General features: G+C 48.4%; 1 protein-coding gene across 1 annotated transcript in view; it reads left to right on the plus strand.

Annotated features, from left to right (window-relative positions):
• The window catches only part of LOC144791461 (arylacetamide deacetylase-like), a 193777-nt gene that overhangs the window by 152592 nt on the left and 15704 nt on the right, over positions 1-25481 (plus strand). The gene's annotated exons all lie outside the window — the stretch shown is intronic.

Here is a 25481-nt window from a genome sequence, read left to right on the forward strand (position 1 = left end):
TCTTCCATCACAAACACATCAATGAACTGCAAACGTGATGTCACAATAATAATGATGCAATTGGAAGGATAGAAATTGTTATCAATATTGTGCCTTCTGTTGAGATGAAAATGACAAATGTATGGTGTATGCTTTCAAGAAATAAACAGCACACATGGGGGGATTTAATGAGAGGCATACAGCATGGAGCGGCACAGTTTTTTTTACACTCCAGCGTTGCAAGCCTCTCAATCATGTCTATGAAGAGACGCAAAGCTACTCTGTGTGGCTTTGCATGCCCTCATATTATGGAGGAAGATATGGAGAAAGACAAAGCAGCGCACGTCTCTACCTTGCTCGTCTTACTCTGTGTCAAGGAGGCATTCCATGGGCTTTGCAGTGGGTTTTTCCATGCAGCACCCATGGATTTTGAAGCTGTCCAAGATATACTTAATTACTTATACCTGGGGCAGTTCAAAAAATGTACGCCTCCCCAGAGCAGGCGTAATGAGAAGAAATATTTTTATTTCCCCTTATTTTTTCCACTCTTTGTGTGTGCAGCATTCTGCAGCACACATCGAAAGAGGAGAACCCCCCGTAGGATTGCTTTGGTGCAGAGAGCTGCCCCTTCCTGCACAAAAGCAATCCTGCCTGCAACGGAGAGATCCTTGCACCATGGTGCAAAGGTGCCTACGTTGGACCTAAGCAGCAAATTTTGCACCAGCTAGGTATGCACCACATTTCATAAATATGGTTTATTACTGTCCCTTGGTCGGTCGAAGGGCAGCAGAGGAAGAAGACTTGCCTGCATTGCTCTATGCCTACTCCTCATAATAAGCACTTAGGGTCAGATGCATCAAGCATTTTTCTCCTTGCAAATGAGCCAAATCGTAGATTTGACCAGTTTGCAAACATAAAAAATGCTTTTCCAATGCAGCAAACACAATTTTATGATTTGGTAACCTGTTAGCAAGCCGCAAAATGGACTTGCGATTTGCTATTTGGAAGAGGCATGTTTAGGGCGTCCCTTCCAAATAGCAAAACCTGATGGTATGCATGAAGTTTTTTGTGACTGTGAATGTTGTTGCAAAATATCAAGTGGGTGGTAACCCATTTGCAGAGTGGAAGGAGTCCTCAAGGTACCCCTTCCCCTTTGTGAATGTTTGTAAAAATAATTTTTTAAGAGCAGCTGTGGTCCCACAGACCACTGTCTGGTCTTAAAAAATGAAAAGAAAACGTAATTTTTGTTTTTTGAAACGCATTTCCATTTCCCTGTAAGGAAAACGGGCTGCATTTCCCAACAAAAATTTGCTTTTTTTCAAAGAAATCACAGACATGGTGGTCTGCTGAGCCCAGCAGTCCACCATCCATTATTATTCAAGTGGTAGGTCATTTGCGATCCCCTAGGAATTGCTAAAGTGTTGCAAACACTTTCATGCATTCCACTTTGCAATTTCCTAATTATGAATCACAAAGATTCACAATTAGGATATCGCAAAACGGTTTCTTTATGCATCTGGCCCCTTATCTTTACAAAATATATAGATGGCAAGGAATAGGCAATGAAGTGTTATAGCGGGCACATGCAGAAGGTGTGGTAACCTAAAACAAAATCTCCTTAGAGACATGTCCTTGCCCCTGATACAGAATCATCCCTGAACTCTGTTTGTAAGATATGCTGCTACAATGAGGTTGTGCTTACCTATGAATTGAGTACCCAAATGCACAATCTTTCATTCAAACAATATAAATCTGTTAATTTTTAATTTACCTATAGGAATTGGCTGTTCATTTTATAAAATTAATAAATTACCCTTTCCTCACTAGTATATAATGCATTTTGGGGGTGACAACTTGTCAGAGGCATATTTCAAAAACTAAGAAAAGAAGAAACACATCACAGCAGGCAGCATCATGAAGAAGCCCTCTATTACAGCAGGAAGGGTACAGGCTAGAAAGCATAGAGGGTGCAGCAAGTAGTACACAAGAGGAATACAAACATAATCAAAGATCAGCGAAGCTAGTCATGCAAAAGACCATATGCAGCTGACATAATGGCAAGACAAACACAGCAATAATCAAAGGACATAACTAAGATCCTGCAGCAGCATCTATGGAAAGGAGATAAATCCACAAGGGGTCTCAAATATCCTAAGGGTGCAATGTGGTTGGTTGCAACACCATGTAGACCTCTCTATTGGAGTCATAATGAATCATGTCACGCAACCGTTCTGTATCTTTTGGAGGAAATCTACCTCCCTAGTGTCCTGCTATACAATACTTAGCAAGCAACAATGTCATGGTGTCCAACCATTGAAAGTTTGGTGGAATATTTTTGACCTTGCCCAAGAGAGCCAAGAGAGGAATGAGGGGAAGAGCGGTCTTTGTTATAGCTGTTATCAGTGTCAAGACTTTAATCCGGTATGCTTGAATCGTGGGGCATGTCCATGCAAGGTAAATAAAGTCAGCACATTCAGCCTGACATATAGGTTAGCAGTGGGACCCGAGAAGGATCAATCCTGGCTGATCTCTCTGGTGCATGTATGCTCAGTGCAAAAACTTATGGTGTAGTAATTTGTAGCGATGATTGGGGAAAACAAGGTTTGTTCAACTACAGCAGTACTGCCATGTTGCCTCAGATATTGGTGTCCCAACTCTACCAGGCAACACTATCCCCCCACAGTGCTAGGACTCAGGCCAACACTGGCTTGGTATAGCCTGGAAACTAGCCTTGAGTTAATCATGTACAGTATAATGCCATTGGGAGAGTAGGGCACAAGAACATTCAATAAACCAGGAGAGGGAGGGTCTGAGGGATAATTTAACGACCCAGCAATACTACTATCCCATGAACAATTATTACAAAAAAGGGTAGCAAGGGGTCAAAAGACAAACACTAACTAAGTTCCATCTCTACGCAGTGACTAAAAAGGAAAAAAGGAAATGAACTACTGATGTGTAGTGCGAATCACACCTAGGGTCTCCTATCTCTAGAGAGAAGATTCCCATCAGTCACCACTCGGAACCGCCCTTCATCATCTGGGATCTTTCACCCTCTGGGATACAATGTGCGGACCCACAGTGGACTGGCAGATGTGAGAAGCCTAATCCTACCTGTGGTGTCCGTAGTGAGGGGAACACTAGATGTATGGTGGTGACTGAAAGCAGTGCTAATAAGTGAAGTGCAAAGTGAAGTTGTGAAAAGGACTATAAAATTAGGTAGAGAAGCGAAAAAGTATTTATTAAGGTTCACTTCAATCCTAAAGTTAAAAAAGTGCGTAGTGGTCTAAACAAATAACCACTGTTGGAAATGGGAGGTCGACATGTTTCTGCAGACTAATAAGATCCACGTGGTATCTAGCTGCTTCCTCAGGACCATTAACGCTACTGCTTAACAAGAAATAGTGAAAAAAGGAAAAGACTAAACAGATATCACCTGTGATATAGCGATACCATCCTTCTCCTGACTGTGTAGTTCAGTTCCACGAAAGAATCCATTTATGACAAGACACACATGTAGAGAGGAAACAAAGTAGATACAGATTTTAATTTAGAGCACTGTGTCGAAACACATCTTTCTGACACACATTGATCTCTTTTGCAGCAGAGGTGTAGTCGCCTGTATGTGCATATCATACACCTCCATCCATAGTAACCAGCTTATGGCTACTCACTTACCAAGCTGGCAGGAGAGAAAAGTCCCACCTCACCTGGCTACAGCGCAGGTAAAACAGGGCACCGCTCTAAAGTAGCGAAAGAAAATAAAATGAAAAGGAAAGTTAGGACGTACGTGTTGTCGCACTAGTCCAGCAAAAATCATTAGCCACAAATCCGTATGAAGGGAAAGCACCAACAGTCATTGCTCAATTGCTCCTGTGTTAAGATATAAGAACCTATATGTTTTCAGCGTCATTAGTTCCATTATGACGGTTAGCTTGTTAATAAATAGGTATTCAACACTATGCCTAATGTCCCGACTTCCCTAGCAGTTGTTTCTAGAGACACATAATGCATAATACAAACAGTCACGGTCTCTGAAGACAATCCGACTCTCAGAGGTAGAGTAACGGAGTCGGTATGTCAACAAAGAACAAGTAAGCAAATTACCATCTGCAAGTGCTCTGAGTTCGGTAAGAACTGGGCGTATCATGTAAGAGACAGTGGCCAAAGGGCTCCGAACCTCGTGAGTGAACGGTATACCTATCACTCGCCTGCCGTCTTTCAAAGCTACTGCCAATCGCGGGTTCAAACATTATTAGATGGACGATAGAAAACCATATACGCGCCTACCTGTCCGTCGGTACCCCGGGCGTCCCTCTGGGCTGTCGTGGGAGGTACCGACGCGGCGCTCAGCCATCCATTTTATTACCTCTACCGCGCCGGCAGAAGGCTGCGACCAGATGACGTCCGTCTGTGCGCGACGCGCATGGGATCATGGGGGTTGAAGTTTGGCTACACCTCTCCACTCCTATCTCTGTGTTTGCACGTATTCGACACGTTATCATTTATAGACAGCCTAGTAATGCACCTAAGATCACCAATGTCCATACAATGTATTAAAGGATTGCAATAAGGCACCTAAAATGGTCGCGTTAATTTATCTAAAATAAAGGCATGTATCTCTGCATCGCACATATAATAACATAGGGAATAGCATTTGTTGTTAACAGTATGTTCTAATCATGGTGCTGACAATAGATTGACGCGTACTTTCTCTAGCAAAATGCTACCAAGTGCGCTATCTTACTGGTACAACTTAGAGGTATGCCATTATTTAGGTGTCCAATGTTGTGAAAAAAGTGTGAAAAAAGTGACACGTGCTGCGTAACCAATTGGATGCTATTAGAGTCATAATCATCCTGTACGCCGTCAGGTGTCCTTATCATAATGCCATCCATGGGATTTCCTCATTAAGGCCCAGTTTGTCGGATCTATGTTTATACACCCATTGTTGCTCTTTTTTGAATAAAAAACCACTAATGTCAGTAATGTGGGATGGGATCATTGGCTGTTCAATAATTGTCCATTTGAGCTCTGTTGGTAAATGGCCAACCTCTATGTAGTGAGTTGTTAATCGTGTTGCCTGTTTGCAACATCTGATAGAACTCTTGTGCTCAGAGATTCTTATCTTCACTTTACGCGTAGTCATCCCTACATACTGTTTGTTGCAGGGGCATGTAATCAAATAGATGACATTTTGGCTGTTGCAATTTGTAAATCGTCGCTGCTCCCAGGGACGACCTGTGCCAATATCTAACTGTGTCGACTTCATTGTTAGAGGGCAAGCTACACAGTTGCCACAAGGATGGTGGCCTGTGACCGCTGGCATATCCCATAGAGTCCCTATGGATCGGGGACCCGTATTTTTATGTCTCGTGTGGACCAACTGATCTTTCACATTACGTCCACGTTTAAAGGCGAACAGCGGAGGAGGTAAAGTGACAGTGTCACTCCCGGTGTTCAAGATTGCCCAGTGCCTCCTCACAATTTTTTGGATTTGGTTCGACTTCATGCTGAAAGTATTAACACATGTTATCCTTTTCGATGTTTGCTTGGGATGCAATAGTTCTAATAAGCCCTCCCTGTTGTTATTTGAAGCACGCTTCTTAGCAGCTCTGACAAGTCTTTTAGGGTACTTCTTCTCGACCAACTGTTTCTCTAAGGTCAGAGAATGTTCTTCAAATGCAGATTTGGTTGCACAATTTCGTTGAATTCGAAGAAATTGTCCATAAGGCAAGTTGTTAAGTAGTGCCTTAGGATGGAAACTCTGATAGCTCAATAGTGAGTTCCTAGCTACTGGTTTGCGGTATATTTCTGTATGCAAACCAGTAGAGGTAGCCGTGATTAGCAAATCAAGGAAGGATAACTGGGTGAATTTCAAAAAAGGGTTTCTCTCGTTTAACCAACCATGGAATTTATTCAGATCATCAACTGTGCCACGCCACACCACCAAGACGTCGTCAATGTATCGTTTCCATAGACGCACAATTTCTAGGAATGGATTGATAACATTGAGCACGTGGCGTTGCTCGAAACTGTGCACATACAGATTAGCGAGACTAGGGGCAAAAACGCTGCCCATACTGGTCCCGCTAATCTGTAGGTACACTGAATCTTCGAACATAAAGAAATTCTCAGTCATGGCCAGGGTCGCTATGGTCATGATCAACCTCACTGGTGTAATGGAGTTGAGATCTTGAGTTTCAAGAAGACTCTCTATCACTTCCAAAGTTTCAATTTGAGGTATGGAAGTGTAGAGGCTTTCCACATCAAAAGAGACTAGGAGGTCTTGTTCGATGTCATAATTCACGTCAGGAAGAATTCTAAGCACTGCTTTGGTATCTTTTAGGTAAGTTGGCATTTTTAAAACAAGCGGTTGCAAGAAGCAATCCACAAAGGTGGATAGAGGCTCGAGGAGCGAGCCTATGCCCGATATTATGGGGCGCCCAGGAGGTGGTCTCTGAGGTTTATGTACCTTGGGCAGTACATAGAAGTATGGCATCACTGGATTATTTGCACAAAGAAATTGTGCCTCTTTCTCCATGAGCCATCCTTCGGCCAAAGCTTCTTCAACAATAGTACCAATGATGGTGGTCAGTCTAGCAGTGGGGTCCGTCGGTAATTTACAATAGAATTTTTTGTCACTTAATTGACGCAGACATTCTTCCCGATAGGTGTTGGTGTCCAAAAGCACTATGGCACCCCCTTTGTCTGCCGGCTTAATTGTGACAGATGAGTTATTTAGAGCGGTGCCCTGTTTTACCTGCGCTGTAGCCAGGTGAGGTGGGACTTTTCTCGCCTGCCAGCTTGGTAAGTGAGTAGCCATAAGCTTGTTACTATGGATGGAGGTGTATGATATGCACATACAGGCGACTACACCTCTGCTGCAAAAGAGATCAATGTGTGTCAGAAAGATGTGTTTCGACACAGTGCTCTAAATTAAAATCTGTATCTACTTTGTTTCCTCTCTACATGTGTGTCTTGTCATAAATGGATTCTTTCGTGGAACTGAACTACACAGTCAGGAGAAGGATGGTATCGCTATATCACAGGTGATATCTGTTTAGTCTTTTCCTTTTTTCACTATTTCTTGCTAAGCAGTAGCGTTAATGGTCCTGAGGAAGCAGCTAGATACCACGTGGATCTTATTAGTCTGCAGAAACATGTCGACCTCCCATTTCCAACAGTGGTTATTTGTTTAGACCACTACGCACTTTTTTAACTTTAGGATTGAAGTGAACCTTAATAAATACTTTTTCGCTTCTCTACCTAATTTTATAGTCCTTTTCACAACTTCACTTTGCACTTCACTTATTAGCACTGCTTTCAGTCACCACCATACATCTAGTGTTCCCCTCACTACGGACACCACAGGTAGGATTAGGCTTCTCACATCTGCCAGTCCACCCTGGGTCCCCACATTGTATCCCAGAGGGTGAAAGATCCCAGATGATGAAGGGCGGATCCAAGTGGTGACTGATGGGAATCTTCTCTCTAGAGATAGGAGACCCTAGGTGTGATTCGCACTACACATCAGTAGTTCATTTCCTTTTTTCCTTTTTAGTCACTGCGTAGAGATGGAACTTAGTTAGTGTTTGTCTTTTGACCCCTTGTTTTTGTAATGAGAGTAGGGCACAGTCTAAGGAGAGCTTACAACTCAACTCATCTCAAAAGGTAGTAGAGATGGTCTAGATATCAGTGGCATTGCGAGGCGGTAACATGTGAAGTATGGAGGGCAACGTGATATCACCAGCCTGGTCTCTCCCTGGCCTGAGGTATGGAAGACAAGCATTTGCATGGTACCAATGTTGTGCAAATTGGCAATGCGCTATCAAGAAATAAAGTTCAGGAACTGAAACTCCAAAGCCGCATCTATCATAATGTAAACTCAATACTACAGGGTTGATCATGGGTCTATGAGCAGCCCAGATCAGAGGGTGAAAAGGCTGATAAGCGTGACAAAGAAACAATTAGTCAATGGAATAGGAACATTGATGAACAAGATTAGAAATTTAGGCAGCTCAATCATCTTAATCCAATTCTCCATTTGCATGGCACATTTCTCAATAACTGGACCATCATTTAGTGAGCCAACAATTTATTTTGATCTGCGGAGTACAATACCCAGGCACTTTGTGGAATCAGTAAACCACACGAGAGGGCATTCCAACATGCATGGGTTTATAATGTCAGTGAGGGGAAAGGGCTCACACATCACCCAATTGATAAAAAGGCCAGAGAAACCACTGATGCGGACTATCTCCTGTACAAGCAGGGGCAGATTCTCATCGGGTGTTTCACAAAAAGTCTCATATCATCAGCATACAAAGAGATCAATGAGGGTCAGACGAGAATAGCAACCCACCGTGAAGATGTTTTGTTTGCATATACCTGAGTAGCGGTTTTATAGCTATATTAAAGAGCAACAAAGAAAGCAGGTAGCCCTATAGAGTATTCAAAGATGGGAGCACACTCCTAACCTCTCCGCCGGATCGCCCCTTTGCATTCTGGTACATGCAGTTTGTATGACTTGAAGAGTTAGGAAAAAGTTTGTAAGTGTTTCACCAAGGTTGGTGCAAGTACTTGGTATTTCTAGTATCTCTAGACAAGGCTCGTGTTTTGGGATAATATCCCTCATCCGTAGAGATCAGTTCTGGGGTGGCTGAGAAGGCTGCCAAATAACAGTCACAGGCTTCGTTGCCTCTCGGGCGTGAAGGTGCATCTCCAATAGCTCGTCAGCTACGGGGGCTCACGGGAGCCCTTAAAAGTATTCAAAGATGGGAGCACACTCCTAACCTCTCCGCCGGATCGCCCCTTTGCATTCTGGTACGTGAAGTTCGTATGACTTGAAAAGTTAGGAAAAAGTTTGTAAGTGTTTCACCAAGGTTGGTGCAAGTAAGTACTTGGTATTTCCAGTATCGCTAGACACGGCTTGTGTTTTGGGATAATATCCCTCATTAGTAGAGATCAGTTCTGGGGTGGCTGAGAAGGCTGCCAAACAACAGTCACAGGCTTCGTTGCCTCTCGGGCGCGAAGGTGCACCTCCAATAGCTCGTCAGCTACGGGGGCTCACCGGAGCCCTTAAAAGTATTCAAAGATGGGAGCACACTCCTAAACTCTCCGCTGGATCGCCCCTTTGCATTCTGGTACATGCAGTTCGTATGACTTGAAGAGTTAGGAAAAAGTTCGTAAGTGTTTCACCAAGGTTGGTGCAAGTAAGTACTTGGTATTTCCAGTATCTCTAGGCACGGCTCGTGTTTCGGGATAATATCCCTCATCAGTAGAGATCAGTTCTGGGGTTGCTGAGAAGGCTGCCAAACAACAGTCACAGGCTTCGTTGCCTCTCGGGCGCGAAGGTGCATCTCCAATAGCTCGTCAGCTACGGGGGCTCACGGGAGCCCTTAAAAGTATTCAGAGATGGGAGCCCACTCCTAACCTCTCCGCCGGATCGCCCCTTTGCATTCTGGACCATGCAGTTCGTATGACTTGAAGAGTTAGGAAAAAGTTTGAAGTGTTTCACCAAGGTTGGTGCAAGTACTTGGTATTTCCAGTATCTCTAGACACGACTCGTGTTTCGTGATAATATCCCTCATCAGTAGAGATCAGTTCTGGGGTGGCTGAGAAGGCTGCCAAACAACAGTCACAGGCTTGGTTGCCTCTCGGGCGCCAAGGTGCATCTCCAATAGCTCGTCAGCTACGGGGGCTCACTGGAGCCCTTAAAAGTATTCAAAGATGGGAGCACACTCCTAACCTCTCCGCCGGATCGCCCCTTTGCATTCTGGTACATGCAGTTCGTATGACTTGAAGAGTTAGGAAAAAGTTTGTAAGTGTTTCACCAAGGTTGGTGCAAGTAAGTACTTGGTATTTTCAGTATCTCTAGACACGGCTCGTGTTTCGGCATAATATCCCTCATCAGTAGAGATCAGTTCTGGGGTGGCTGAGAAGGCTGCCAAACAACAGTCACAGGCTTCGTTGCCTCTCGGGCGCCAAGGTGCATCTCCAATTGCTCGTTAGCTAAGGGGGCTCACGGGAGCCCTTAATAGTATTCAAAGATGGGAGCACACTCCTAACCTCTCTGCATGATTGCCCCTTTGCATTCTGGTACATGCAGTTCGTATGACTTGAAGAGTTAGGAAAAAGCCCTATAGAGTACCCTGAGTCACAAGGAATGGATCGGAAAATGTACCAATGACCTGAATATTGAGTAAAGGCTCTGTGTAGAGGGGCACAATCAGATTAAGCAACACACAGGGGATCTCGAGCTTACGCAGGTGAGGAACGTCAACGCCATAGAGTCAAATGCCTATTCTGCATCAAGAAGGGCAACCACCGCAGGGAGTCAAGGGAATATTTGATTCAATGCAGCGAAAATGGTACACAAGTTAATGGTGGTGGATCTGTGTGGGACCAAACCCGATTGTTCTATGGATATTAAGTTTTACATAAGAAGAGCAAAGTGAGTAGCAATAACCTTAACAAGTATATATTATCATGGTTAAGAAGGAAGATGGGCCTGTATGAGGAACATAGGTTGGGTTCCTACCCGGTTTCATTAGCAGCATGATCACCGCCTCTTGGAGCATGGGTTGAATAGATCCTGTGTCTGTGTACACCTACAGCAAGCAATGGCCAAGCAAATGTTTATAGGCTACACATAAGTTACTTTGGCCATGGCCCTTGCTATCCTGCCCGCTGGTATCCCTCTGGCTGCAAAGTTCAGTTTTCCTAGCAAGCTCTGTATGGAGCCTAGTGTCACCTTGTCCTGTCCCATGGCTGCCTGGATGTACTGAGCTAACTACTGGACCTTGTCTGCTGGCAGCCTGAATTCACCCAAAATGGTGTCCAATTCCATCGCATGGAATGTCAGGACCTGCGCAGGACCCTCTGTCTACCCTGGTGCAAGAGGGACTCCAAGATGATCAGCTAGTTGTTCAAAATCTCTGAGCGCCCTTCCACAGTCCTGCGTGGCCTCACCCCCCACAAAAAAGAAATCATCCAAATGGTGAGTCATGCCCTTCACATTGTATGTCGCCTGGAGTGCCCACTCCAGGAAGCAGCTGAAGGCCTCAAAATATGCACAGGAGACTGCACACCCCATAGGCATGCACTTGTCATAATAGTACATACACTCAAGTTTGAAGTCTAGTAGGTGGTGACTGCTCGGGTGAACGGGCAAACAGCGGAAAGCAGATTCAATGTCTGCTTTGGCTAGCCAGTCCCCCTTCCCCACCCTCCTGACCAGGTCTAATGCCCAGTCCAGGGTGCAGTATGTAACCAAGCAGGTGCCCTCCTCTAGCCCATGGTTCACTGATTCCCCTTCGGGTATGACAGGTGGTTTATCAACCTGAATGCCCAAGGGTCTTTCTTAAGAACTACTCCGAGGGGGGAGACAGCGAAGTTGTCTAAGAGGGGGTAGAAGAAGGGGCAAGCCACCCTACCTAGGGCCAGTTCTTTTTGGACTCTGGCCTGCACCACTGCCGAGTGCTCCTTTGCAGTTTTGAGGTTGTCTGATTCCCTGCTCCCCAAGGGACTACTTAGAGGATTTTGAAACCTTCTGAAAAACCTGCCAGCAACAGCTGCCCGTCTTGCCTGTTAGGATACCTCATGAGTAATGGTGTGATGGTGTCCAAGTCTACTGGAAAAGGTCCCCTGGCTGCACTCCTGTCTGCTGGGATGTTGTCTAAGTTCGATTGGGGACCCGCAAGATTAGGGTGAGAGGAAAGGACAGGGGCAGAGCTATGTAATGGCACTGAGGACTGGGGGTGGGTGGGAGTGGTAGCCCTGACCGGATGGCCCTCAATTGTCTTGTTTGCTTCTTCCAGGTGCTTGCTGCTCCACTTTGCTATAGCAGGAAGCTACCGGGTGGGGCGCTCCACACTTGTTGCATGTATGTGTGAACTTGTATGATTTGCCCCAGGGGTTGTATGACTCAATTACTACTGCCTGAAGCACGACTGCCTGAACTACGACCTCCTTTACCACGAAAGTTTTTACAACGATCTATTCGTTATAACTACTTTTTTTGTATGACTTCCTTTACAACGAAATTCCTTTAATTAGTCTTTTTTGTGGGGGGAAATCCCCCCACACCCCCCAATAATCCGTTTATAGTTTTTTGCTTTATTTGATATTGTTTATTTGTCACATTTATTTAAATTTTAAAACAACGCATTTTGAAGATTATGCTTTGAATAATTATTTTAAGTATTAATTAAAATATTCTTTTTTGTCCTACCTATGACGCCAGTCAGGGTGCAGACGAAACGATGTTAATGATTTTTTTTTTCCTAACCTATCGTGGGAGTTTTTTGGTGATTGGGCAGTGTTGTGTGACTATCTCTTCAACAAAGCCCAATCGTATTGAGCGTAAGGGGATTGTAGGCGGAAGACAGCAGAGAGAAGTGACGTGGTCGGCAATGCGTGGTTCTGGACGTCGTGGTTCCAGCTTTCGATGTTGAGCAGTCTTCGTTGTTCTCACCTCGTTGTTCAGGTGAGTCGTTGTTCGAGAATCGTAGTTTAGGATGTTTCCCGCCCCAGGAGCAGGAGCCGGCAATGAGCAACCTGCACGTCCCTGGGAGCGTGCGCCTGAAACCAGCCCTCTGGCTTCCTCCCCTGTACCCCCCCCCCCCCCCCCCCCCCCAGAAAGGGCTGCTTGAAATTGTGACTTCCTGCCTGAATGAACCTCTACCAGATGAGTTCCCACCCTAGGATTTGGTGTTGTACTCTTTGTTCTGCTGCATGTGCTTACCCATGTACTCCATTCATAATTGTACCTCTTTCTGGTCCCACCCCATTCAAGGGCACATGGCCATCTTTTTCTGGAAATCCCTGTCATAGTGGTTGGCCACTGACCTGAAACCACGGGGGGACTGTGATGGGCTGCAATGGTTTGGGGACAGCCGTTGCTGCTGAGCTTAGCTGAGCTTAGCGCTTTAGCCACTGGAGGTGCTGGAGGGGGTCCTGGCATAACTGCCGTAGCTGCTGGCAGTGCTAGGGGCGTTGCTGGGTTAGGAGTGCTGGCGGGAGGTGGTGCACTACTTGCTCCTTCAAATGCCCCTGGTGTCAACCCTGTCCCCATTAGCTCGCCTATGACCATTTTACTTGCCTGCGCTGCTGCTGCTAACAGTACCACACTTTGTGTCTGTTGCTTGCCCGGCTGACCAGCCCACACTTTTCAATAAACATAGGAAGAGTGATTTCGAATGGAAAGCATTACCTGAAGAGTCACAGAGTGTATTTTAAGAAGAACCCTCACTCACCAACTTAATTGGTGACATGCTTCATCATAGGGTTCCCACCCGAGGGGCCGAGTGACTCTCAGGTGTGCTCCGATGCCTGATTGCAGCACAGCAGGATTTTTTGGATGTGCAGGGAGTTAAAAAAAAATATTGTGGAGTTTAAAATTACCTTTACTTATTCCTAAAAACTTTTAATAGTGGAGAAGTAGGGTAAGATTAAAAGGTGGTAGGTGTGGATGTTACAACTGGCTTTATTGACCAAGGGAAGCCACTGGGGTATGAACGTGCTATGAGGCTTCCTCACCTGTGGCTGGGGGATGTATGACGGTACAGCGTGTACCGTCACAACGCATCCCTTTACCACGCACCCCTTACAACGCAAGTCGTTACCACGACTTGCGTTGGGGGTGCGGATTTCGAATAGTTTAATTTACTATTCTAACACCAGTCCCCGTGGACCCTAGGGAAGGTGTTGGGATAGTAAATTAACTATTTTTAATCCTTTAGCGCCCTCCAGCGCAAGTCGTGGTAACGACTTGCGTTGTAAGGGATGCGTGCTAAAGGTACTGTGTTGTGAAAACATCGTGGTAAACGATGTTTACCGTGGCTGGGTTACCGTTAACTTACAGTTTTGGGCCTTCTGAGGGAAAATAAACCTGAAAGAGAAAGCACATATCAAAATACTTATGCCACTTGTTAAGTTCACCATGGTGCTGTGACATAGAAGATGCATTGACACACATGCTGTTCTGTGCGCTATTCGACTGTGGACTCAGCAGGCCGTGGTGCCTTGTGTGATGATCGTAAGGTGCAATAATTAAAGCACTCTCCATTCATTCATCTTGGAAATTGTATAATTATACCAAGTGATGCTTAAATGCAGCAGTTTATTCAGTGCACTGTGCTGTTTCAAAATTCAAAAACAACTCATAAAGAATGTGTGGTTTCGGTAGTCTCATTGAGATTTAGAGGGAAGGTAATGAACCAAGACCGAGTCGGTATGGAAAGACTTGTGACCATTTAATACATGTGGAAGAAACATTGGAACAAGGCTTACTTTGTTTTAGAAAAAGTGTTTCCCCATAGGTCCCGGCAGGGGTGGTGGACTATTGTCAACACTGCAATGGAGCTAAAAGTGTATTTTAGAAAAACGTAGGACGAGCGATAAGAAAAAAGAATACCTCGGTAGCTGGAGCTTCCAGTATATGGTACTTACTACGCCAAATCCACGCGCCTACTCAACACCTGGCTAGAACCCAATTAGGGACCCCAGGATGTGGGGGAGCCACTGACGGGTGTCTTTATACTGATATAATTGTGTTTAGTGGTAAGGCGCATCATCACGCATTGCGGGACCGCGTACACATGATAATGTCAGCGTGTCGGAAAAAAGGCTGAAACATTAACCCAGTTGGCGCGTAGTCAACTATGAATCTTTATTCAGCACATATCAGCAGACAGAAATACAAGCATTGATCACTGTGGTGCTGTGGATTACAAATTTTCAGGTGTGTTACTGGAGTATTTTTACAACAAACAAATATCTGGGCGGGGAGTGGAACCACTTGTCTATGTAGGCGCAATGTCTAAGGTAAAAAAATGTAATTAGATGAGTATGAGCCCCATGTCACTGTATATGAGAGTAGATTATTAGAGTATCTATGGGGAATTAGCCTCAGTAGAGTGGGCATATTCTTTATTATTACGGTTGTTGCATGTCCGACCAATCTCTCATTGCCCAAAAGATGTAATACTGTCTATACTGCCAGCCTTAATGAGGTAAAGCATTTGTAAAATATTCTGGATTAGGCCAGGGTGATACCATTGTGTGTCAGGCACACTTTTGTCACTTCTTGTACCACCTCCCCACCCTTGTTTGGGCTACTGAATTGGAGTGGGCCCATTCTCTACAATACTGGATTTAACGTCTGCCATGAAAGTCATACTTGTGTCAATGAGTTTACCCATCTTGTCCATGGTAGCATTGGGTGCTGCGTCCCTATTACTGTCTGTCATGGCCGGAGGTACTAGTGCCATGCAGGGGGGGGGGGACAGATATCAGGGGTGCGACCTCTCGTGAGTTGTTTGCCCTCTAGATCTGGGTGTCGGCGAGTCAGCGGGAAAGTCCTCTCTGGTGGGCCTGTGAGCCCGTTTCGGCCTGGACAGACCTGCCTCCAAACTCGGTTGTTGCTCAGGGCCTGGGACAGCACCGTTGATGACGACCCCGTAATTAACTGGCTCGTTCGAGTTCAGGAACCTGTTTGCTCAAGCCAAACCCTTGGTCTTGGCCAATTGTATGAACGCCACACATTGCGCATCCTGCAAAGTGTTTGGCAGCGAATCCTCCACTTGTGACGTCTGCAAAAATAGGGGGGAGCCCTGGCTACCCATGCTGTTCTTGTGGAAACGGGAACACCGCGACCGATCTGAGGAGAAAAATTGCACATAAGAATCTACCTTCTATCCCGAAATGTTGTCTTGATAGGCCCTCCTTGCATTCGTCCAGTCCCATCTCCACAACCCTCAACCCTTCACATACTTCTTTGGTGAATCGACCTGACTCCGGCGCTTGCCCTACCGAGTTCAGTGATTATTCTGCATGCGAAGATGAAAGTGAAAACAAAACGTTAGCCTCATAGCCCCTAATCCCCTGCCACCCCTTGTGCGTGGCTTTGACGGGCACCCAAAACCCGCTGTTCATGTTCTTGATTAACCCAAGCCTCATCGCTATTCCCCCGCACCCTTGCTAGTCATACCTGTTCCCGTGAACTGTAAATCACCCTCTTGTGTGATTGCCACTGGTCTTGAACCACTCTTCTTTAATTAGGGTAGTTTCTGGGATTGATAATTTACTCTGTTTTTAGCTTCCTATGTCAACTCTCTTCCCGCGGCCCTCTGTATGCAGCCGCTGGCGAAGCTGGGTGTGTCCCATATACCTTGTACCTGCGGGGCCTGGCTGGCTAGCGCGTGCCTTCTCACCACGCCAATGTTCCAGAAGAGGAATTAATACAACACTAGTTGGAAACACAAAGCAAACATTAATGCACCATAATGACAAGTTTACACGGTGCCTCATATAACTGCCTTCCTCCTATCCAGATGCCTTTCTTTTATATGCTACCTGCTTTCATTCCTGCTTTATCTGTTAGCCCTAATCCAGCTCTACAGCGCCACACCCAGCCAAAAGGCACCAAATGCCAACTAGTGCTCCCAAGGTTGTACACCATCTGTGTCCATCTTGCAACACAAGCCGATTTAGAAATTACTTGCTAGCTCACAAAACACTTGCCAATCTGTGTCCAATATCCCCAAATGACTTGATGCATACTGTGCGCCCGCACGAGAAATCAGCCTTTTATAGTCAGCTCAGCTGCAAACCTGCGGTTATCCACAAGTTGCCTGCGGGCACTGTCGGAAGCTCGCACAGATGTCAGGAAGGGCCTGACAACCAATCCATCATGCCTAGCATATCCAAGAGTCACGACATTGCAGGCCACCTCCGCTATGCGAACCACCTGACCAGCATTAGTTGGGGCCATGTTACAAATCCCACACATCGGTTCGTGCATTCCTGCATTAAAAATGCACTTGTTGTACGTGGCTTTTATTATTCTGCCCAACGGAGGCCCCCGGGGTGATCGCATTGTCCCAGGACCCAGGCACTAGGGTGCAGAATACTGTGTTGGAAAGCAGCGGCATAGGCCAGCTTGGCGCTGGCCAGGGAGAAATTGTGCCTGTGACCGCGAACACATGCGTGCGGTTCAGGACAGCTCCCGAATCACGGTAACTTATTGTGGCTGGTTTCTGGCATTATTTTTTTTGGGTGCTTATGCCCTTTCACGGAGCAGAAATCCCCCCAATTTCCTCCCACCACTACTGATCATTCATTTTGGGGCTGCTGACCCCCGCTGCCGCGGTATGACCAGCAGTACGGTTTGCGGGGAAAGTGAACTGAATATCGGGCCTACCTGGAGCGAGGGAGATGGCGGTGGTAACTCGGCCCCCTCCTCTGCTTCCGCCCCCAATTGCAGGCCCCCAGCTGGGCCACGGTGAACTCTTTCACCAGGCTTTAACACAGCTTTGTTTCACAATGCAATGCCCCCTACAGCGTGTGCCCGACACACTACCCACCTAATCTATGCTTTGTGGGCGACCCAGCCGCTGCCCGGCACCACCCCCAGTGTAGGCTACCTTGAACACAGCATTTCCAATCCGTACATGCACTTGCATGAAACTCGGCGTATACAACCTTTCCGTTTGTATCAATATTGCAGAGGCCGCCGCACCCCCCCCCCCCCCGCAGGGGGGGGGGAGGCTTGAAGGCCGGCGCCATAATCCTCGCGGTGCCACCAGTGGGGAAACTGGTTCTGGGCGCCCAAAAGCGCCCAGGAACCAGCGGAAGCGGGGTGCGCATCAGCCACCCCGACCGGAAGTGACATTTGACCCGGGCGCCCCCAAGGGCCGCCCAATGGTCAACTTGGCTTTATTTGAACCCCCCAATCGGTAGGGCTCACCTGAGGCCCTATGGGGGTTCAGGAGGATTTAAGCGCCGCCGCCCTCCCAGCAGAAGCACATCGCTTCGAGGAGCTGGGAAGAGCGGCGCGACAACAACAACGACTGAAGGAGACGACGAGGACCAGGACGAAGTGAAGAAGACGAGGCCCCGTCGGCGAGCTCCAGGTCAACGTTGCCGAGGACACCAGGCGGAGTGCATCGCACCGCTACAGCTCTTCGAAGCAGGAGCACACGGTAGAATCGAGGTGCCGGATCACGAGCACAGCACGCCAGCGAGGTGAGCTGCCCGCTTCCCCGTCTCTCCCACCCCCACTTGTGGCGCGCATTGAGCCGCCACACACCAAAAAAGGGGAGGGAAAGCGAGACCCGGGCAGAGAGTGTTTGCAGGTAGGCGCGGTCTCCTTCTTACCCGCCACAGCGTGCGAACCGGCATCAAATGCGCTGACTAGCGTGTGCAGCGATCCAAGAACGGACTTTCACGATCCAAGCGGCTGGCGGCGCAGGGAACAGCCCGCAGAGGCGCCGCACACCCGAACTCGGGCACACACCCGGCTGACCACGTGGGGGAGCGGGGAACGTAGCGCGAACGCGCCCGCCCTGGCCTTGCGGCCAGAACTCACTGCATCGGGCGGAGTGCCCGGCCGGAAGTTTACACGTGCTCAGAGCCCTAGGTAAGCACACGCATAGCGCGGTGCCACAGCGGACGGCCTGACGCAGACCATAAGAAGCCACACAAGAGGTGCGCAGGGGGGCCTCAGCATGGCGGAGGATCAGCCAGACGAGATGGCAGAGGTGTTGAAGAAGATCCGCGAAATATCAGCCATCCACGGGGACGATTGGCTCCACCCACACCTGAGCAAAGGGAAGGAGAACAGACCGGAGGACCGGGCAGAGGACGAACCAGGCCCTTCTGCGCCCAAAAAACCAAGAAGCACGCCATCGAAGAAGGCATCCAAGAGGAACCCCCCAAAGAAAGTACGACAGAAGCTCCCACCACCGAGGCCGGAGACCAACGACCAGGGCGAGACGACTGGCAGAGGAGTAGATGGTGAGCATATTAGCAACATAGTAAAAGAATGCTTGAAGTCGCTAGCGCCAGGCTTGCTTAATGGCACAGGGCAAGGGGCAACAGGTCCTAGGGAGCAGCGCGCAGAGGAATCAGCAGGCCTGACATGGCACATGGTTGACCCAGGATGGGCCCGGCAGACAAGGGTACAGGAGCAAGTGGGCCTGGCTACGCAGGGCGAGCAAATTTCCCCGATATCCAGTTGGGGGTACGGCCCTTCGTCAGGGAGCCCAGCGCTGGGTGGGCTGGTCAATGACCCCTACACCAGGCCATCCCCTGGCCCGGCATCCCTGACAACAAAAGCCACCGGCCTAGCATGTCTCATCCCCCTTGCAGTGAAGGAAAGGATATGGCGCAAGGAATTCATTGATATATTCTCGCTACTTGAAATTCAGCTAGAGGGCCTTGATCTTACTACGTGCGATAGGAAGGAAGAGGACAGGAGGGAAAAGCGCGGGGCCAGAAAGGAGCGCAATTTCGAAAATTGGTTAGATGCGTTCAGAATCATGGCATGTATTATAGTGGAAAGGTTCCCCCATTGTGCCGCTGACCTATGGTTGTACGAGGCCAACATCCACCTAGCGCAGAGGCAGTTCCCTGGGGACGCCTGGTTGGAGTACGATAAAGGGTTTAGATTAAAAATGCAGAGGCATCCCGAAATAGAGTGGAACGAGGAGGACGTCTCCGGTTTCATCCACAAAATGCTCGCAGCCAAGGAAGTGAGGGCCTGGGCAGGCAAGAGCGACCAGCCCTTTCGGAGCTCTTTCCAAAAAGGAAAGAACAGAAGTTATCAGAGGCAGTCCGCAGGGAGATCCTACTCCCCAACCACAACTAAGGCGATCTGCTGGAGATATGAGGCAGGGGATTGCTCTTGGGGCTCTTCTTGCAAGTTCCAGCACGCATGCTCTTGCTGCGGGGGCAAGCATGCCGCCGCGGCGTGCAAAGGGTCCAGGCACGAATCAAAAAGGGACAAGAAAGAAAAGAGCAAGAAGCACTAGCCCCAAAACGGGGAGAAGCGGGGCTCTGGGAGACATTCGAAGTTGCCAGCTGGCCAGATCCCCGATTAATACACGACAGCTGCGCAGATTGGCAAACAAGTACCCAAACAGAGCAGACGCCAGGTTGCTGCTGGAGGGTTTTGAGGACGGTTTTCCTATCCCATTTCAGGGCCCATTGCCCCTGGAGGGGGCGAACAACTTGAAGTCGGCAATGCAACACCCCGAGGTGGTTAGCGCAAAAATAGAGAAGGAAAAAAGCTTGGGTAGGATTGAGGGCCCTCTTCCAAAAGACCTGCAAGCAGGCATAGTTGTCTCTCCGCTGGGGGTGGTCCCCAAGAAAGAGGAGGGTCAATTTAGACTGATACACCACCTATCATACCCCGAAGGATCATCCGTGAACGACGGAATTGACCCCGAAGCCTGCTCAGTGGGTTATGCGTCGGTTGACGACGCAATTGCATTAGTTAAAGCGTCAGGAAAGGGATCCCTTATGGCGAAAGCGGACATTGAATCTGCTTTCCGCCTGCTGCCGGTCCACCCCTCCAGCTTCCACCTACTGGGCTTCCAGTGGGGGGGGGGACGTATTCATCGATAAAGCTATGCCCATGGGCTGCGCCATATCGTGCGCCTACTTTGAGCAATTCGCCACCTTCCTGGAATGGGCCCTTCACGATGGACACCAGGGCGGCGGAAAGTTGCACTACCTGGATGATTTCCTGTTCACAGGCCCCGCAGGATCCCCGATGTGTGCTAGCACACTAGCAGACTTCGAGAAATTGACCAGGGCCCTGGGGGTCCCCCTAGCAAAGGAGAAAACGACAGGCCCAACCACGAGGCTTACGTTCCTGGGCATAGAGTTAGACTCCATAGCGGGGACTGCCAGACTACCCGCACACAAAGTAAAGGAATTCAAGGAAGAGGTTGCCAAACTACGGGGGCGGAGCAAAGCCACCCTTAGGGAGATCCAGGGGGTGATAGGTAGACTGAACTTTGCGGCTAGGGTAATCCCTCCCGCTAGGGTGTTTTCAAGGCGCCTGACAGGGCTAACGGCCGGCGTCACCCACAGACACCATCACGTCCGCTTAACTGCGGGTGTAAAACAGGATCTAAAAGTGTGGGACGAGTTCCTGCAGGATTTCAATGGTGTACTGATTTGGAGAGGCGGGTGGGTGACTGCCAATCAGATGGCGCTCTACACGGATGCAGCCGGGAGCCTGGGTTTCGGGGCAGTCCTTGGAAACAGATGGTGCGCCAGCCAGTGGCCTGACAGGTGGCATGCGCAGGGGCTCACAAGCAACATCACATTCCTAGAGCTGTTTCCAATAATAGTGGCACTGACCATTTGGAAAGAGGAGATCAAAAACCTGAAACTAACTTTATGGTCCGATAACAAGGGAGTAGTGCAGGCCATTAACAGAGGCGCAGCGAGATGCCCTAACATGTTGAGGCTAATGCAGCAGTTAATTAAATTACAGCTGGAAGGGAACCTGGAGCTGAAGGCCCGCCACGTGCCAGGGACAGAGAACACGGCAGCAGATGCACTATCCCGGTCTCAGATGAAGCGGTTCAGAGAACTGGTACCTGGGGCGGCCAGGGAAATGACCCCCTTTCCAGCGTACCTTTGGGACCTGGGGGTGTAGACCTGTCCAGGCTGATAGGGCACTCGCTCACAGCGGAGGCAAGCAGAAGGTACAAGACTTACGCAAACACAGTAATGAGTATAGGGGGCATAAGATCACTCGAAGACAAGGCAGAGACTCGCACGGCAGTCGAAAAATTCGTGCAATGGGCTTTCAACGCCAAGAAAACGAGATCTTGGGCGCAGGCGCACTTGTCCGCCATTGCCCATTTTGCCAGGCTCTACACTGGCGAGGACCCCACGGCCTCGGCCTATCTAAAGACGGCCTTAAAAGGCTGGAGGAAGATTGAGGGGATAAGGAAGGACAGCAGACGCCCCATCGATTTCGGGAAGCTGGGACAGCTCCTGGGGGCTCTAACAGGCATAATTTCCGACACATACGAGCTACTATTATTTAGGTCAGCATTCACCACGGCCTTCTTCGGCGCATTCCGAATCAGCGAAATAGTGGCACCCAGCAAGTCAGGCCCGGCGCAGCAGTGCCTGCAGGCCAGAGACATCAAACCAATGGTAAGGGCTGTGGAGCTTACACTGAGACAATCCAAAACAGACAGGGCAAGGAAGGGGACGACGGTGCGTCTCCACTGCATTCCAGAGGCTGGGCTCTGCGCAGTGTGTTGCCTTTTTAAGTACATGGGGGCCCGTCCGGCTGGCGAAGGCCCCCTATTCATACATCGGGATGGAAAGAACCTGAGTACGTTTCAATTTACGGCCGTGATGCGCCAGGGCCTTAGTAAGGCCGGTTTTCACACAGCGTCCTTTGCCCCTCACTCATTCAGGATCGGCGCAGCGACCTCGGCATCGCAGCATGGCATGCCGGAGGACAGGATCCAGGCCGTAGGCAGATGGCGTTCCAGGGCATACAAGTCATACGTACGCCCACACCTTGTTTAAAAAAAAAAAAAAACCGGGTGGGGGGTAGCAGTCACTCTGGGTTGCCGCACGGCAGGGTGCTTGCCCTCTAACCTTACCCGGTGCGCAGCAGGCCACCTTAACTGAATGCTTTCTCTTGACAGGGGGACGCCCGCGGCTGGTCTGGGTGGTGGGACATTCGTACGTGTCCAGAATGGAGTCTTGGTGGCAGCAATCAGGCCACAGGGCAAGCAGGCCCAAAGCGACGTACATCCGCTGGATAGGGCAACCGGGCATGAGATGGGAGCAGCTACTGCCAACGCTGAACGGCCTCATGGCAGACTCGGCATGGCTGCCTGACGTCCTGATCATTCACCTCGGGGGCAACGATCTGACCCGACTGGGGCGCAAGGCGGTAGGGCAGGCCATTCAGAAGGACCTGACCAAAGCAGCAGCATGGCTGGGCCCCACGACGGTAGTCTGGTCAGAAATGATCAGCAGGAGGCACTGGAGAGGTGCCGACTCCAACAAGGCGGTTGACAATGCGAGGCGAAAATTGAACATCGCAATGCACAAGTTTTGCTCCACCAATGGCCTGGAATCAACCCGCCATGGTCTCATCCACCCGGGCCGGCCCGAGCTTTACGGCCAAGATGGGGTACATCTCTCCGAAAAAGGGATGAAGGTATTCTGGGATAACTTGTGGGGTGCGATGGCGCTCGCAGGTTGTAAGTAAAAAAAAAAATAAAAAAAAGGGGAGGTGAGCCGCGAACCAGGTGCAGGGGGGGAGCCGCAGAAAGACGCGAGCCTCCCTGCGGCGTGGCGGAAATCCTACACTGGTTGGCCAAGGAAACACACCGGCGGGCGGTGTGTAGGAGGATGGCCACTCACTTTTGAATGCCGCACGGCAGGGTGACGTGGCCGCACAAAGGAGGGGAGAAACAGGAGGAGACGGCACTCGCGGCCCAGACCCGGCCGGACAGCAGGGCGCAAATGGTAGCGAGCTGGGGACCTAACTCCGGACAGATAAGATCCCCTCCACGACACGCAGAAGGCGTGGGCAACCAACCACTGGAACACCAATAGACTGACAAGGAACTGGTTTTGTGCAAGTGCCATTTTCGAACTGAGGAGTGCACAAAAGACTGACACCTGTTATCACAAGTTGGTGTCAGAATTTGTAATATGTCTTGTATGATTGATTGGTACAGTTCGCAAATGGAAGATTGCTTAACCAGTTATACTTTTAATATGTCTTTTATGATTAATAAACTGCGGCCAACAACGACCACCACTAAGAACAGTTATTGTTGGCTGACATCATTTCCCAGCTGTGGCAACAACAGGATGCGGGCCGGTAAGTGCCCGGTGTTTGGGGTACCCACGGAATGGGCACGTGCGAGGGTTATGCAGTAAAATGCTTTATTACAAAGAATTTTGCCAAAGATGTGAGACAGCTGCTATAGGTACACACTCCATGCATGTACAGCAAGCCCTGGGATCCTTAACACAGCTGTTTACTCACCACGACAATGTGCTCTGTCAACCAAGTGTGTCAAGAGTTCATCATGCTTGAGACACATCAAGCGGCCACCAAGTACAAACTATCCCCCCATGCCGTCTCCCCAAACCACAGGCGCGTAATAATCCGGAGTCCACCAACCCAGCAGCAATCTTCGGGCTCGGTACGGGGTTCAGACCTGGGAGTAGCCCGTGACAGGCATTTCCTTCAAATTTAATAGAGGGCGAGGAGGGAGGTGAGGGTTGATGGGGCTAGATGGGGTCACTGACTCACCTGTAATATCCACGTGGCCTGTAGTGGCCCAATGGCTCAAGGAGTCGGAGGTCCGAACAACATGGTCCTAACAGCGTGGCAGCTGGTCACAAAAAGACAGCCAGGTGGGTGGGGAAGGTAGATATACCTGGTCCCCCCACCCACCATCGCACCGGAGGTGAAGCAAAGTGTGGCGACCCCCGAGGGCCCCAAAACTTTCAGGGGGGGACTGATGTGCCATCCTGTGGCACTAATTGTTTCAAAAAAGGGGAGTTGCCCTAATACTGCACACGCACCTGGGCAATGTAAACAGAAAAAACAAAACGTGTTGCGGCGGAATCAATCAAAAAATAATTATAATTTCTTAACCTGAAGGAAACCTTAATTAATACCTCAAGTGGAATATATTCTCCTCAAACCATTTATCTTAATTAAAGAACACTCACACCGGTACGTGATCCAGATGTTAGTCTCTGTGTATATTTGTCAAAGAACACATAAAATATCTACATATACATACAATAAAGTGAATTTATTTTTACATATACATTTAACATACATAAACCATCATACACTATCTTCTATCACAGAAACAGAATCCTTGTTGCCCTAAATTCTTAAGGGGCTGCGAAAAAACAATTTTTGACCAACTATGGTTCGCAACCCATATTAAAAAGATAGCCCTTGTCCCAGCACCAGTCAGGGGAATAATAAGTCTCAACACATTTCTATATTATATGGTGCTGTAAATTTCCTTAATTTGAGAGTCAAATTTGTAAGGGCTTCTCTCGTCTATCAGGTCGACGCATTTCAGCCCGTTTCGTCTGGGCCTCATCAGGACGTGGGCACAGAGGATACCTAAAACAAATAAAGTACAATCCTTTGTATTTACATATGCACATATATGCAAATCTATACAGGCTTTTACTTACAAGAGATTTACCACACCACCGAGAAGGTCTACCTGGGGCTTACTCCAAAAAGATTATTTCTGTGGACAACAAAGAGCGTTAGAAAGTACAAAATCATATCTTGTATATCAACTGTGTCAATTTCCCCCAAGAAACAACAAAGTAATGTGAAAGGGAAACAAAGTGTTGAGTAAGCACCCCATTTAATTTAGACAGAATAACAACTACATAGGACAGAAAAGGTCTAATGCCTATACTGCAAAGGTCCACATGGCCCATGCCTCTATTATACACCACTGAGCTTGCCAAAGTGCAGATTAAGTGAAACAGTGCAGGAAAAACCAAAGTATATACAGAGAACTACAAGAGGCTTCCAACCTCCACAACTCGCCGATAGCGTGACATCATTCGGGACACAATAAACGGCACCAGGAACACAAGACAACTCTATAAGGAGTAAATTTGAAGGAACGTAATGGCACTTGTCAGGATATTCATAAAAATAGAAT

This window comes from Lissotriton helveticus, chromosome 11, assembly GCF_964261635.1.
Source record: "Lissotriton helveticus chromosome 11, aLisHel1.1, whole genome shotgun sequence".
NCBI lineage: Eukaryota > Metazoa > Chordata > Amphibia > Caudata > Salamandridae > Lissotriton > Lissotriton helveticus.